The sequence below is a fragment of the Bactrocera tryoni genome, unplaced genomic scaffold, assembly GCF_016617805.1.
Source record: "Bactrocera tryoni isolate S06 unplaced genomic scaffold, CSIRO_BtryS06_freeze2 scaffold_7, whole genome shotgun sequence".
NCBI classification, from domain to species: domain Eukaryota; kingdom Metazoa; phylum Arthropoda; class Insecta; order Diptera; family Tephritidae; genus Bactrocera; species Bactrocera tryoni.
In genome coordinates this window covers 15,351,438-15,367,845 of record NW_024396366.1, presented here as the reverse complement: position 1 = coordinate 15,367,845, position 16,408 = coordinate 15,351,438, and the positions used below count along the sequence as shown (strand labels likewise).

The 16,408-nt window shown below is 33.3% G+C and overlaps 1 protein-coding gene across 1 annotated transcript in view; it reads right to left on the bottom strand.

Annotated features, from left to right (window-relative positions):
• Positions 1-998: 998 nt before the first annotated feature.
• Positions 999-16,408, bottom strand: part of LOC120781748 (cAMP-dependent protein kinase catalytic subunit 1) — a 77,082-nt gene continuing 61,672 nt past the window's right edge. The window contains exon 4 of the mRNA XM_040113980.1: positions 999-1,304. The gene's annotated coding sequence lies outside the window, so the exon portion shown is untranslated. The remainder of the gene's footprint in view (positions 1,305-16,408) is intronic.

The window sequence follows — 16,408 nt, the reverse complement described above, 5'->3', positions numbered from 1 at the left end:
ACTTTAAATTCAAGTATGTATATGTATTACATACATAATGAGGGATTTGCTCCCTCATTTAATTTTATCTGAAATTTTCTAATATCTTAGCCCATATATTTAGAGTTATATGCAAAATTGATTATAAATCAGGTTCATTTCTGATGCCTGTTTCTGATTTTCTGTTCTATACAGAGAGTAAACTGTAATTTAATAATTAATTAATAAGAAAACCTTTTTCATTTCGTTAGTTTTTTTTCTGGGTCACACGTTTATTACTTGCTTGTCAAGTAATACATGGTTATTGGTCTAAAAATTACTTTATTCTTCAATTGTTCGTTTCTAACTTGACTTGATTTGTTGAAAATATTTTTCCAGCGAACAACCTTTTGAATAACTATGTTATTTTGACTAGCAGTAACTTTTATCAAGCTATTGTTTCTCCTCAATGGAGTTTTCCTTACCAGGAATCATAATAAATACAGTTTTTTCCCATATCAAACCAAAACAGAGGTATCGTCACCTTGAGATAACTTGTAACTTGTAAACCATTGAATTAAATGCAATAAATTTTTGAACGTATTTTAGTTAGGCTTAGTATTCTGTGAGAAGGATAGAAATTTATCTTTTGTGACGAATCCTCAGGCTAAAAAGTTTTCTACCCTTGTAGTCCTAGATACATATGTCACTTCGAATTCAATGCAACAAAAAATTGGTTACTGATGGCAATGCCAGATTTTCGAAGATATAACATGGTTTTTTACAAATTTAAACAAGTCAGTTAAATTGATCTCCATAAATTGCAACTTTGCAAAGCTCTGCATTATTCAAGAAAAACTGAATAGTCTTAGGCAGTTGTCTGAATTCCACATACTTTTACCATCAAAAATGTGGTCTCAATACGTAATACACACCGATTTAGTTCCGATTATAACTTAACTTTATGATTCATTTTATAAATTGAAGTAATTTTATTTCTATTACCTATTCCGGCCATCATTATAATATAAAATTATTAATCATTTATTTAACTTCCGTTTTATTAATTTATTTTATTAGATGTGTATGTATATGATTCGTCACATATTAGTTTTGAATTCTCAATGTATAATGGGTAATAATGGATATTATTTTTTCTTACTTATGATATAACTTTAATTGCAACACATTTTCTCTTATACATTTAAATTTTGTTGTTTCGTCCTCCAGTGTTCGAAATCTCGCGAATACTTCATATTATAATTTTTAGCGGCATCACTGTGCTGTTTCCTATGAAATGGTATTCATATATTTGGTATAGTGTTTCGTGAGCTTACAGTTTGTGGCTGCAAATAAACATAAAAGCTTAATCAATAAACTTCATGTAAAAATTGTTTAAAAATATAATTTATTATTCAGTTTTTTTAATTATTATTAAGTTAAAAGTAAATTATTAAGATTGAAAAAACTCTCACAGAATGTAAAAAAAAAGATAAAACAAACAATGTAACATTTTTCATTTAATTTAGAAATTATAACGCAACTTCAGTTTTGAAAGATTAATTTCACAATCTGTATGCCATATTTTTAAAAATCAGGATCTGTAGTTTCCCGTTCCATGTCTCCACATCTAGGTCTGTGGCTAATGACCAAATTCATAAAGAAATAAATATTTAATCTATACCTTAATAATGAAATTCGAATAACAATGCACAACTTATGTTGAAAGAATGCCTGATACATAACAATATTTGGCAATAGCCCTATTAGTTGAAAGCAATACCAATAAAAAATCATTTTCTAAATTTATCGTTTAGAGATTACGATTTGTGTATATTGCAAATAAAATCTTAATTATAGAAACAATTTAAAATATAGAATATAATAACAGTTCTCACTGGAGTTCAACTCTTTATGTTATAATAGTAAATTTACATAATGTCTTACAGCTCATAAATAAGTAAGCAACCATAACAAAAAAACAATAATGAATGAACTTTGTCAAAATCCCGATTTCTTTGGTGCCGCGATCTGAAGGTACCGTTGAAAAGAGGAACCCGATTAAAAAATATACATACATAGTTATACATAGATACCGCAAACGCTTAGTTTACGAAATATTCAACTTTAAAGTTCATAAATTCCAAAATCCAACATTTCAGCAAGCTATTTCACTACATTTAACACACTTTACACACATTTTTCACTTAAAATTTATTAAATTAAGGGAGTATTCTGGTCTAGAAGCATGAATTTCATATAATTTTTAAAGTGTCGTGAAAAAAGGCAATTCATATTTTTACTATCCATTTTTTTAGTTATTTGTTAATTTTAGAAGAGTACGAAAAAAATTAAAAACTAAAAAAAGTAAAAAAAATTTAAAAATTGTGAGCTGACGAATTGAGGGTTCTCTAAAAATTTTCACGTGACCATACCTATGATTTCAACCCTCCTAGTAATCTGAAACCAAAAAAAAAAAAGATCGTTAATCTAGAATAATGTCGCAATGGCCGGAACTACGGAAAAGTGAGAAAAAATGTTTTTCACAAAATAGCTGAAAAAAAAAGTTTTTTGGATCACTTTTTCTGAATATTTCGAATTTTTTAAAAACTATAAAAATAAAAATTTGGGGATGGGGCTAATTCCAACCATAGACAAGCCTATAAAGAAGACTCTATAAAAATTTCAAGTAAATCAGTCCAGTAGAACCTGAGAAATCGTGGGTATCGTTCCGAAAAAGTCAGTTTTGAGAAAAACGCGTTTAAAGTTTCGCGTAAAGTCTTTTGTTCGATTAGTTCCGGCCGAACCAGTTTGGATGCCGGTTCAGAAAAATGCCTATATCTCCGAAAATAATTTGAATTTTGAAAAATCCTCTTGTACACATATTCTTGAATAGTTAAACTTTGAAAATATAAAAAAACTCGATTTTTTTTTAATTTATAGACCATACGACTGTACTTCGGAGCGTGCGCGTACCGACCGGATTTGGTAAAGGGCGTTCCTAGCAAACGAACGAGCGGCTGGTCAGTTGTTTCCGAGCACCTGGAGAATCAGACAAACTTTTTCGCGACGTGTTTCTGTGATTAGTGCAACCCGAAAATACAGCGTTCGTTAGCGCGATTAAATTCTGTGTGGAAATTCGGTAAATCTGCGACACAGACGTTTGATATGATCAAGCAAGTTTACCCAGATGATACTCGTGTGCGCAAAGTTTTGAACTCAGACCGTCGACTAAGTATTCGTTTAATTCTTTAGATGTTAAATTTATCAAAATCTGTGGTTCATAACATTGTGACGGATCACTTGAACATGCGCAAGGTGTACTCGAAAATGGTCCCAAAAGTTCCCAGTGATGACCAGAAATTGCGGTGAGTAGAAGTGTGCCAACAAAATTTGAACATGTATGAAAGCCACCCCCAATTTTTGAATAACGTAATCACAGGTGACGAGTCATGTATCTATGATTATGATACCAAGCCAAAGAGGTAATCTTCCGAATGGCACACGCCAAAGAGGGTATCCAAGCAGCATGCACCTCGGCTTTCAAGGCTATTCCGGAGAATGCCTTCTGTGACGCCTTCAATGTTTGGAAATCGCGTCGGCAGCGCTGCATCGACTCAGAAGGAGCATATTTTGAAAGTTTTTAAAGAATTTTAACGATTCGTTCAATAAATTGTTTTTAATTGACTCAGTCCTATTACTTTCCGGACAAACCCTGTAATACTATATAATAAAATACTTAGGTTACTTCGGCGCGACCAGGGTTTTTTTTTTAAGATCGCGGCCGAAGGCCGCCAAGGCTGAAAGGTGTAATGCGCGAAACTACTTCAGTCATCTCAGGTATTAACTCGGCCAGAGTTATTTTTTCGAGCGATATGATTTTATTATAATACAAAATTGTAATATTACATTGATATAAATTATATAAAAATATCATGTAGTTTTACTTATCTGTGTTTATTAAATATAAATCACATATTATTCATATAAAGTATATGGAAAAAGTCTTCACAACTCTATAATAGTTTGAACATGTAAGGAAAGGCTGATTTCGGGTTCATTTTATACTCTTAAAACTTGCAATAATCAAAGCCAAGGAAATACTTTAAGGTGTAAAACCAATCATATAAAGTAAAGTCAAGCGGATGTTCGAAAATCCTGATATTAGTTATATAGGCTAGACCAAGTTTTCGCTCAAATTTATTTATATTAGGCACAAAGATACACTGTTATAAATAAAACACGCCCTCTTATTTTCATTGGGATTACTCACATATTGACCGATATATACGGTACACAGTCATCCCGAAGTTCGAAAATCTTTATATTAAGTATATGGGGGTTCGATTCAATCAATTTTTGACATAGACATACCATTCTAGAAAATGTTTATCGCATACAGGGGTGTTGTGGAATCCAAGACAGAGTTGCTTAGCTGTCAGAATTGCAAACCAATTCTGATTTTCAATGGTGTCATAGAATCTGATTGGATTTTCGTCTTTTCGAATATACACAAAACCAATATTCGAATCAACTGTTTACTAATCTGACAAAACCTGCAAATGAATTTGGATGTAATCCTATTAAAGTTTTTAATGAGTTCCGAATTAAAGGAAGATTTTAAGAGATAACATTTATCAAATGAATAAAGAATCATTTGGATGTTAAATTACGTTTATTACGTTTTGTAAATCTTTTTTAACCTGCTTCAAAAGCTTAAAAAGTTAATTTTTTTTTTGCTTAAATCTCTTTAAAAATTATCTAAATATAAAATAGAATATTTCCCCAAAGTTATAAATGGAAATTCGAAATATTGTCGAAGCTAGAAGGGAAATAGTGGCCGAGCGTCTAGCAGATATACAAGTATGAGCGCTTGGGCAGAAAGCAAAAACTTTGGCGCGCGATTTGACGGTTTTTCAGTTTTACGATTTTTCTTAATTGGCGAGCAGGATAGAAAAACAACTAAACGTCGTATAGAATTGGGGCAAATCTTTGGAATGTAATTAGCTTCTATTTAAACTAAAAGAACTAAGAAAAGTTAAGTTTGAAAATATGTTAAAGTAAAATTTTTTTAGTCAAAAACCACTTTTTTCAAATTTAAAACTATGAATCTCTTTGAATTTTTGTTTCCGACAGAAATCGCGACCTGCATCTTGCCCGGCACATGCACATACGAAAAATATCTGGCAATTGCTTACCAAAGACAAAATGTAAAAGATTTCGTATAAAAAAATTTGCGGATGATATTTAGATATATAACTATAAACCCTAGAAACTTCGCTTTAATCAATTATTTCTTTCCCTCCCAAAAAAAAATCGAAAAAAAATATTATTTTTAAGCCTCTAAAGCAGGCTCCCCTCTTATATATCCGCATTTTTTTCCAAAACTCAATAATTAAGACATTTCGTGTTTTATTCTTATGTTTTCTCCTATAGAAATCAAGATAAATTAAATCGTAACAATAAAATAACTTGATTTCTTAACTTACATTTCAAATCTGTGTGCGACTATCTTCTTGATTTGTTTCTGACAGCAAAACCGATAAAATCGGTTTCCGTGACACCCAAAACCGATACAAATTCAGTTTCGAATATCAAACCAATAATATCTGAATTCATGACTCCTACTGCTTTTTTTGATCGGTTTCAATTCTGATTCCGACAACTATCAGATTCCACAACACCCCTGATAATTTCAGTTATACACCAGGTTGTTTAATAAGTTTTCTCGTTTGATAAGAAAAATACAATTTTATGATTCAAAATACACTTTATTATTCAGTATAATCTCTGAACATTAATACACTTGCTCCAACGGTCTTTCAATCTGTGGATCCCATCCCTGGAGTGAGAATCTGGAAGGTCTGCAAAATACGCTTCAATAGCCGTTACGACCTCTCATTTGATGAAATACGCTTGCCACGCATACATTTTTTGAGTTCTGGAAACAAATGGAAGTCGCTAGGGACCAAATCTGGTGAATACGGTGGATGGTCCAACAATTCGAACCTTAATTCACTGATTTTAGCCACTGCCAAAATGCTCTTGTGACACGGTGCATTGTCCTGGTGAAAAAGGATTTGTTTCTTTTGCAAACCAGGTCTTTTTGATAAATTTTTTTCTTCAACTGGTCCAAAAGGTTGCAATAATATTCAGAATTAATTGCTTTTACCAGTTTTCCTGTAATGCCATTACTTTCTTGGCCGGTTTTAATCTTTAATGCTTACACTTTTGAATTGATAATCGCAAATTAATTTATCAATGTCCCTTTTGAGATTTATAAAGTATAAGTTTTTCAAATACAGTTTGATTGGTTCTGTTTTGAAGATAATAAGCAACAGCACATTTTGAAAAACTAGCAATAAATTTGATTTTGTATGTACTGTGTCCGTTGTTTTAAGTCTGTTGGAGTTTCAGTAAAATGGAATTTGGCTTTAATTGCACTTCTATCAAATTTAGATTTTTGGATTAAAAATTTCAAATCAGGAATAGAAATTATCTTTTTAGACCAAAGTTATTTTCATAAACACCGGTATGACCAGTTCCTTTTTACTCCTACTTACTTTAAAAGCTTTTTCTTTGGTTTCAATATCTTTTACATGATATGAACAACGAACGAATCTGATATTTATTTTGTAAAATATTATATTGATTGTCATCTAACTCTGTATGTATTCTAATTTTTCCTTTTGTTATACAAGTATGTTCCCTTAAAATTGATTCTAAATTATTTTCTAAATCTTAAAGGCTTATATAAATCTTTTTATATTTATGTTTTGATTATAACTTTGGGATGGACTGAAATTTCGAGAAACAAGGAAAAGTTTATAGACAATCGAGTTAAAGAGATTAATAAGCTTGCTTCCCAAGCAAAACGGAATCGTATGCGTTCTAAAGATAGACGAGCAGATATTGCCTAAAGAGGTATTCCAATTGACAAAATATTGAATATAGACTTCTGGTGGTGTGGTCCAAAATGGCTTCAATTATCTGAAAATAAATGGCCAAAATTCGAACCAAGCCACTCAACAAAATTATTGTCAACTTCAAGGAACCAAACAGAATTTATATAGTATTTAATGCGCATATACCATATTTGTTTGAAGCTACAAAGGATAGTACCAAATATTTTACGATTTGTTAAAAACCAAAAAAAAAATTATAAACACGTAATTTGACGGAAATCTTCAGACAGTAACATCATCGCTCTTTCAAAACATCTTGAGTCGTTGTGTAGATTTTTCAATGTTCGGCTTAATGCCTTCAATCCTCGCTCATGTGCCATTGTGCATTCGTTTTAGATGATGATTTTCGTCAGCATTAAAATTGCCGTTAAACCTTCAAACCTTTGGAGAACGAGCATGAAATATTGCAAAACAATGGCGGCGACGTTTTGCAATATTTCATGCTCGTTCTCCAAAGGTTTGAAGGTTTAACGGCAATTTTAATGGTGATGAGCCGTACGGCATTCAATTAACAATGTGGCTGCTATTCCGCAATTAGTAGCTGCCACCGCAATGTTGGATCTCGCACGAACAGTGGCTAAAACTACTGACACGATAAATGTCTTACCATTACCACCAGGGGCATCAAAGAAATATAAATCATCATTTCCATCATAAATAACCGTCATCAATGTATCATAAACATAATCCCTCGTGATCAAATTCTCTTTCACGCTTAAATTCTCGTTTTTTCTACTCATAAACTGTTTTTCTACGCAAACTACTTTCGATTGCGTTTTGTTATTCCATATCAGTTGAGTTTTGCTATACAACGTATTGTGTCTTGTCACACGTGAACGTGATAAAATGTTTCCTATAGGTATGCAACCACATAGGTTTTATTAGAAATTATGATTTAAGGGTGTACACCTGAACCGTCCCTTAATTGGTTAGAGTAAAGCCTGACATCACCAGCGTCCAAGAAATAAGAAATGCGATGGACGAAACCAGAACTGACGTAAAAATAAAGGCTGATATCACCGCCGCCGAAGAAATGCGATAAAAGGGACTAGGACTGAGGCGAGTAGGTCCTTGTGGCATTTACTATAGTGGTATATAAAGGAGCGCAAGTTCGGTGTGGGATTCGTGGTGGGAGAGAGACTCCGTCGACGAGTACTGCCATTCACTCCGGTGAATGAACATTTAGCCACAATCCGCATCAAAGCGAGGTTCTACAACATATCGCTGATTTGCGCCCACGCCCCGACGGAAGAGAAGGACGATGTGACCAAAGATGCCTGCTATGTGCGTTTAAAGTGTACCTATGTGAGCTGCCCCCAGGATGTCAAAATGTGTGTGACCGCATTTCTAGCTCCTTACGGCAGCTGCAAACTAAACCATTGGTTTTCGGAAAATGCAAAAGAACAGCTGGTACAATGAGGAGTGCCGTGTAGCAGCGGAGAGAAAGCACAACTTGTGCGGGATGAGATAGATACCAAGAGTTGAAAAGAGAACCGAGACGCATTTGCAGACAGAAAAAGAAAGAGGTCGAAATGCGTGAGTATGAACACACACCACAAAACTAATACGGCTGTGTAAGCTGAGGTTGAGCAACACCAAAAGCTTCGTCAGGATCGGGAAGGGCCTCTCCAAACCATTCGATACGAAACGAGGATTCGGACAAGGCGTTTTTCTTTCGTGTGACTTCTCCAATCTGCTCTTGGAGTAAATAATTCGAGCTGCAGAACTAAATAGAGAAAGCAGCATCTTTTATAAGACTGTACCGATGACATTGGTATCATCACCTCAACAACCGTGTCGTTATTTCAGCTTTCTTCAGAATGGATAAGGCAGCGAAGCAAATGGGTCTGGTGGTGAACGAGGGCAAGACGAAATATCTGCTGTCATCAAACAAACAGTCGTCGCAATCGCAACTAGGCACCCACGTCACTGTCGTCATAACTTCGAAGTTGTAGATAATTTTGTCTATCTTGGAACTAGTATCTACACCAAGAACAATATCAGCCTCGAAATATAACGCAAGATAACTCCTGGATACAGGTGCTACTTCGGACTGAGTAGACAATTGAGAAGAAAAGTTCTCTCTCGACAAACAAAGACCAAAGTCTACAAGTCGCGCACAATGCCTATCCTACTTTATAGTGCAAATTGATGATGACAATATCTGATGGGTCGGCTTTACGAGTTTTCGATAGAAAGGTTCTACGGAAGATTCATGGTTCTTTGAGCATTGGCAACGGCGAATATCGCATTCCATGGAATGATGACTTGTAGGAGTTAACATTGACATTTTTCAGCGAATTAAGGGACAGCGGCTACGCTGGCATCAAAATTGATGAAAACATTCAGCTTTGAGTATATTTCACGCAGTATCCGCGGGGGGAAAGCAGAGGAAGAGGAAGACCTCCACTCCGTTGGAAAGACCAGATGGAGCAGAATCAGGCTACACTCCATTTGAGACCAAATAGCGAAAGGGAAAAACGACTGGCGCGCTGTTGTAAACACGGCTATAACTGTAAGCAGTGTCAACGCTAATAAAGAAGAATAAAACAAGCAATCCAAAGCAGAGTACTAGTGCTATTCAGTAAATAAAATTTGAAGGAATTAGTGAAAACTTACTATATTCCATACAATCTCTAGTCTTCAGTAAACAAATATTTTTTCAAATTTGTCACCTGACAGTAAGCAGGTTGCAAAACTAATAATATTTTTGCCTTCTATTTTGAGTATACTAACACTTCACTTATAGAGATCATTACAGATCTTAGACTCCTGCAACGATTCACTCGTTTAGAATTTCAACTCATTCACAAAAAACCGTACGAGTTGATAGGTATAACGTTAACTCGTTATTAGAGTTGAAGAGCTTGTAAACAAAGAGCACAATGCACTGCACTAAAAAGAGGTGCATGTTTGCTTTTAGTGATTCATTTCAATCGTAACTTGAAAGCCAATGGGCTTGAATGACAATTGATTCGAAAGCAATAGTGTCAATAACATATGTACACATATATATATGCATGTATTTAAAAGGAACAGCTTCTATTAGGACAAAGTTTTTTAGTGTGTTAATAACGGGTGGGCCATATAAAATTTTAAATTTAAAAAGTCAGTAAAGAAAAAACGGCTTGATATTTTTCAAAGGTCTAACATTTATTTAAAAGGTTGTTTTATGAAATTTCTGTGTGGAAAACAATTTTGGACAAATGACCACCACGGCTGAGTTTATTAGCTTATCCGATCCACCCAATTTTGAAGTACTTTGTCGATGGTTTCAGGCCTTATGGCAACTACAGCAGCTTGAATCTCGTACTTTAGATCTTGAATTGTTTCTGGATGGTTGGAGTAACATTTATCTTTAACAGCTCCTCACAGAAAATAGTCCAACGGATTTACCTCGCAGCTTTTGGGAGGCCAATTCACATCACCTCTTTTGCTGATTATGCGCTTTTCGAAGATAAGGCGTAAAAGATTGAGTGTAACGTTTGCTGTATGGCACGTAGCGCCCCAAATGTGACAATTCTGCTTGTTAACGTAACCACGAGGTGGAAATGAGCCTCGTCCGAAAAGATGATTTTTCGGTAAAATTTACCATCCTCGGTCAAACTCTCAAATTTTCAATATTTCCCAGTTTTCTTGTAGTGAATAGCGACCCATTTTGTAAATCTTAGACTTTTTACTGAATATCTGTCACTTTCCGAATAGTATTTGACATTTTCAATGTCGATAGATAGATAATTCAAATTTAAAACGTTAGATGGCCCACCCTGTGTAAGGTATAATTTAATTAAGTACATATGTATGTATTATAGGTATATATTAGGTATCATATCAACAAGACACAATGCTGCAACATTAACGTGTGATCCATATTTCGCATATTTCTGAAAATTTTAATAGACCCTTATCTTCTACCATTTGAAAGTGACGGCAATGTAAAATTACATACTATCAAAATTATTATTTCAGCGTGTTTCAAATCAGCACTGACTTCTGCTATAGGTACAGGGACATAGTCTTTTAATTTTTTTAGCATTTCTGTCTCACTCAATTAGAAGTGGTATTCTGATTGAATTTGTAAACATTGCAGCAACTTGTACACTCAACGATGTTATTTATTTCGACGCCTCCTTTAGTCTTAACTACACCAAAAATACTTAAAATTTTGCTACACCATTTTTATACTCTCGCAACAAAGTTGCTAAGGAGAGTATTATAGTTTTGTTCACATAACGGTTGTTTGTAAGTCTTAAAACTAAAAGAGTCAGATATAAGGTTATATATACCAAAGTGATCAGGGTGACGAGTAGAGCTGAAATCCGGATGTCTGTCTGTCCGTCCGTCCGTCCGCCCGTGCAAGCTGTAACTTGAGTAAAAATTGACATATCATGATGAAACTTGGTACACGTATTTCTTGGCTCCATAAGAAGGCTAAGTTCGAAGATGGGCAAAATCGGCCCACTGCCACGCCCACAAAATGGCGAAAACCGAAAACCTATAAAGTGTAATAACTAAGCCATAAATAAAGATATTAAAGTGAAATTTGGCACAAAGGATCGCATTAGGGAGGGGCATTTTTGGACATAATTTTTTTTGTAAAAGTGGGCGTGGCCTCGCCCCTACTAAGTTTTTTGTACATATCTCAGAAACTACTATAGCTATGTCAACCAAACTCTATAGAGTCGTTTCCTTCAGGCATTTCCATATATAGTTCAAAAATGGAAGAAATCGGATAATAACCACGCCCACCTCCCATACAAAGGTTATGTTGAAAATCACTGAAAGTGCGTTAACCGACTAACAAAAAACGTCAGAAACACTAAATTTTACGGAAGAAATGGCAGAAGGAAGCTGCACCCAGGTTTTTTTTAAATTGGAAATGGGCGTGGCGTCGCCCACTTATGGACCAAAAACCATATCTCAGGAATTACTTGACCGATTTCAATGAAAATCGGTATATATTATTTTCTTAACACCCTGATGACATGTTCGAAATATGGGTGAAATCGGTTTACAACCACGCCTTCTTCCAATATAACGCTATTTTGAATTCCATCTGATGCCTTCTCTGTATAATATATACATTAGGAACCAATGATGATAGCGGAATAAAACTTTACACAAATACGGTATTTGAAAAATATGTAAATGACGGATAATGAAATCTCGATTATCACTTTATCATGCGAGAGTATAAAATGTTCGGTGACACCCGAACTTAGCTCTTCCTTACTTGTTTACTACATGTTTTGAAGAAGATTATATACCGCTTGTTCCTAAAAACCCCCCTATATTTCTTGAAAAAATTGTTCCAGTGTTATAGAGTATTGTAATTTAAATTATAATAGTATACTCATTCAAATTCATTACACAAATACTTGCACTTTTCGTCTGAGAAAATCATAAACTGTTATTTCAGTGGTTTTTGGCTTTTCGTTATCTCTACAATCTATTTTACAAAAACAATATTCAAGGCATCAACTAAAGAAAGGGAAGGTGCGCACAAAATATAGTCGCAGCTATTCAATGATCACAACAAAACATATAGCTGAACTGCTCTCATTTCCTAACCGTCAGCTGATGCAGGGTTGCATTTTCCTATTCCTAACTTAAAATATTTTGAAAATTTCAAACAAAAGTTTTAAAATTATTATTTTCATAATTTTACTATTTATTTATATACTGATATAAACTGATTATTATGCCGTTATGTGCTATATATAACAAAATATAAAGAAAATTCAATTTAAAATTTGAACGGTCATATCACCGAGTATGAAAACGAAAACGTTCTTATCACGTATGTATGTTATATGTTCCTTGGATTAGGCTGGGTGTAATCTGTGTGGAGGTATGGATCCACATTTTAGGCCATTTAGAGACATCGGTCCCAGCAAACAATTGATTTATTTTAAATAAAAATCTGATATTAAATGAAAATTTAAATTTACCCAAATTACTAAGTCCATGTTTGCTTCTGTTAGAGTTATATAGATGTTATACATCCACGTTTTATTTGAATGTTTGTATACCAGGAAGTAAAGTACATTTCTATAAAAACATATTTCTTATTTTTTTTTTCTTTATCCACAGTATATTTAGGAAGCTTCTATAATTGACTGTTAAAATATCATTGAACATGCTAACTTATTTGGTGTCAGCGAAGCCGAAATACTATTAAAAATAAGTATATATTTTTAAATATATTAAACATACATACACACATATTTAGTTATGTAAGATAAGATTTCTAAAATAGTATATAAGAAATGAAAATATCAAAATAAAATCAGAATGAATAAATTCTCACTCCAGAAAGGTCTTTATTTTTCCCCCACCAGCGGGAGAGACTTAAAGATTCTTTTTTGAGTTCAATGTTTGATCTTACAAATCAAACACAGGCATACATAGGATGATTGATTGCTATTCTAGAAAAAGTAACAAAAAAGGGGTTAAATACAAATTTATACAATTTCAAAAAAACTTCTCAACTTATCTTTAGCAAATGAATCTTTCCTTTAACATTTTCATTCGTATTTAAACTTCACCTTTTCGACATTTTTCTATTGGCACTAATGACAAATATGTTTTCTCATTCGCACTCTATCAATTAGAATAACAAATTAAATGGCAAGTTCTGTTTGTTTGTGGAATTGCAAATTGGTTAAAAAAGATATTCCATAACCACATGTTGTTAGTGATCGAAGGAAAAATATGTAATTGTGTTGATATTTCTGGGCGAAAGTGGTTAGTGGTGGCGGGCACGAAGATTATTAAGTAACAAATGTATTACATACAGTGGACCAATAAAGTTTACACACACCTAGTTCTATTAAATTCCGATACGTTTATTTGTTTCAAAATGAATAAATTTTGTGTTTTTTTTCTATCCATTTCAAGATATGTATATTTAACATTAAATATAGCATGTCAAACTATTTTTAACACAAATAAAAAAAATTTAATCTAAAGCTTAAAATGAGCATAATTTATATCAAAAAAGTTTACGTCCAGTAATGATTGTTTATATAAATCAAAAGTAATTACAATACTTTTAACGGTTTTTGGCCTACATTTTGTTGCTATTACTGTCCCTAGACATCGATGTATGCTCCCCACTCAATTTCTAGTATTCTTTCTGGATATTTTGACCCACTAAGTCCATGATCCAGTTTTTTGGCCTTATTTTGATGAAATTCGATGTTTTCGAATACGATTTTCCAAAAAGTTCCAGATATTTTGAATAGGATCAATGCATGGTGACAACCATTCACGTACCAGATAAGTTGTGTGTTTTGGGTCGCTATCCTGTGGCAAATAGAAATGGCTGCTATTAACAGCCGATTTAAGCACACTTAAAATTTAAATTTTTTTCTTAAAATGTTCAGATACATATGGACATTTCCACAAAAAGGTCCACCACGCGTGCAAAATTCAAACAGTTCCTGAAAACTTTTTGTTGATGAATAATAAATCTCAAATGTGTTTATTTTATAAATATAAAGGAATTTTTATTTTCTTCTAATTTTGAGCCGAAATATACAACGAATACACAAAATTTACAAAAATCTGAGTCTTTTGACCAAATATACCAACGGTTTTCCTTGTTATATTCCCTAATTCAAAGTAATACTATGATGTTTTTATAATTTAAAAATCTTCTGCTGAATATAACATAATGTTCAACAAGCAGACAGACTGAGTGGAGATCGAATAACTTTAGTTTTTTGTGTTTGCTTCTGCTTATATTCGAATGTCGCGTCCGTTACCGAAAAACATCATTTATTGTTCTCATTAGTGAACAAAGTGTTGAAGTGTAAATTGCTTTCAGTCTAAAAGCAGATACATCATTTCACTTAAAAAAAGTAATAATTGGCTCTTGGCAAAAACGATTGATAAAATTTATTGGTGTTTGAAATTCCTCGCGTCCGTTACCGTAAACCTTAAATATTAAATAAAGTCGTTGAAATTGCACAAAATTAAAATTTTATTGATGGCAAAAACGGCAAAAGAAACAAAAAAAGCAATAACAATGAAGTATAGAGAGAAAATGAAAGAAAACGTCGAGAAATGGCAGGAATACAAGAAGAAAGAAGCAAAACGAAAGCAAGAGTACCGAAAAAGATTATCGCAAAAAATGAAAAGTGATAGCAATTTATTAGAAAAGAAGAAAGAAAAGGACGGTGTTAGGCAGCAAGTTTTGCGGCATAAAAAGAGCATAAATAATATTGACAATTTGAATTGCGAAATTTACAGCTGTAAACAAACGATGGGAATAGCAATTACAAAAGTTGAGGCTGCGCTACCTAAAAACCTGAATAGAAAAATAGCTATCCTCAAATCTTTATGCAATAAATATATTAAGCCAACAGAAACGATGAATGAAAATACAACCAAGTCATCAAAAAGCCAGATGCGCGAAAAATTAATTGAACACTTCTTTTTGCAAGATGGAATCAGCGTTCAAGCTCCTGGGAGAAAGGATACAATGATAATCAATGGGAAAGTAGTCTCAAAACGTTTTATGCTTATGACCTTAACAGAAGCATATCAACTTTTCAAAGTCGAATATACCGAAGAAAAAGTCTGCTAAACTATTTTTATTCGTTCTCAGCCAACTTACATTCAGTTAATCAATAATTTACGACACAATATGTGTGTCTGTAAGTACCATGCAAATTTTATTTTTCCACTAGAAGGCTGTGCAAAGATTACACCGCAGATTCCTGCCAAAGCTGAATTATTTCTTACATCAGTTTGCTGCGACGTTATGAATGAAAAGGGCATGGCTAATAATTGTGACAGCTGTGTACGCGATATTAAAGATGATCTAGTTCCAATACAGTTTATTAATAAACTTAATACGCAAATCAAATGGAAACAGTGGAGAAAAGTAGATGATCGCATAACTTTAAACTACACTATTGGTCCATTAATCGACTTAATTTATGATATAGAGATTCAGCTACCAGCTTTTAAAATGCATTGTTTTGTTAAACGTCACCAACAAAATTACTTTGAAACTAAAAAAAATGTAGGAGTTACTGAAATTGTTATGCAAGTTGATTTTGCTGAAAATTATCGCTTGACATTCCAAAACGAAGTTCAAGATGCCCACTTTAGTTATAGCCAAGTAACAGTGTTTACGTGCGTAGCTTGGGTTCTTGGTGAAACCAAGTTGTTCGCTGCACTTAGTTTGGGGGGTATACTTACCTTTGCCTGTGGTTAGGTATCCCTTTTTGCTTATGTTAAAACGAAAGATTTGTAAGTTAAAAGGAAACAGGTAAAAATTCACACTTGTATTTCCGGGCAAAAGTTCAATATATACACTGGAATTTAGTTCACAATATTCTATGTGTTTTCGATCTTCCTTTTCACAATATTTTATGTTTTAGTTGATATATAAATTTTCTTTTTCACAATATCTTAAAATTTTAGTAAATATAATTTTTCCTTTGGTTGTGTTATGTTCACTCCTGCCACTG